The following is an 855-nucleotide window of genomic DNA, read 5'->3' on the forward strand; positions in this document are numbered from 1 at the left end:
CTGTTTGCGTGTGCGTGTCCGCGCATGTGTGCACAGCCTAGCCACACGGTTCAGAGAAGCGACCATCGCCACAGAAGTAACCCGTAGTGCATTGTTCGATGCCAATGGTCGCTCTACCGTTGTGGGCGGTTATGTCACACGGGTTTTGAGGACAGAGCGTACGATCCGCAGTGCCGTGCGCAGCGCGGCTGGTCTTGAACAACTTGCCAAAAGCGGTATTCACATCTTCTAGGCACGTGGATGTGTTCCACCACCCCCTACATGGCAACAGTGGGAAGGTATATAGTGCCTTTGCAAGGGATTCACATTGACACTCCTGTCAGCGGGAGCGCGTATAGGCAAAAATGGCTTGCGCTGTCTGAGGTCCCGGCAAGTGCCTCTGTGCACGTTAGCGTGTGCATAACTCAAATATCTGGATTCTCTCTTAGCTAGTGAGTGCATGCTCGACGCATTTGCCCTCATAGCGGGGGCGGCTAAAGGTGCAGCAGAGAGGCGAACGCCGGCTCTTATACTACTCATCACAGTACTAGACTACACGGAGAGTATGCGAGTTTTCGGTTTGAGAGTCTTCCTTAACAGTGTTTGGTGAGGGGGGTGGCCGCTGCAACAGGCGAGGACCTGTGTGCGCTATGTCAACGCGTGCACCTTCGCAATCTCGCAGGGGTCCCCAGAGATGGCGATCAAGAGTTAATGCGCCGTTGCGTTCTTAGGTATGAGCGTTATGATGGCAAAACCTACACGTTTTAGAGGCATCAAAGGCTTTTCAGCCTCTCTGAAACAGGCCGCTACAAATTTGATATCTATGTTGAGGGACATGACGGTGGAGGTCACGGGTAGCTTGGAGACTATCTGTGC

Source organism: Eimeria mitis, genomic scaffold, assembly GCF_000499745.2.
Source record: "Eimeria mitis Houghton genomic scaffold, Emh_scaff2124, whole genome shotgun sequence".
In the NCBI taxonomy this organism is placed as follows: Eukaryota; Apicomplexa; class Conoidasida; order Eucoccidiorida; family Eimeriidae; genus Eimeria; species Eimeria mitis.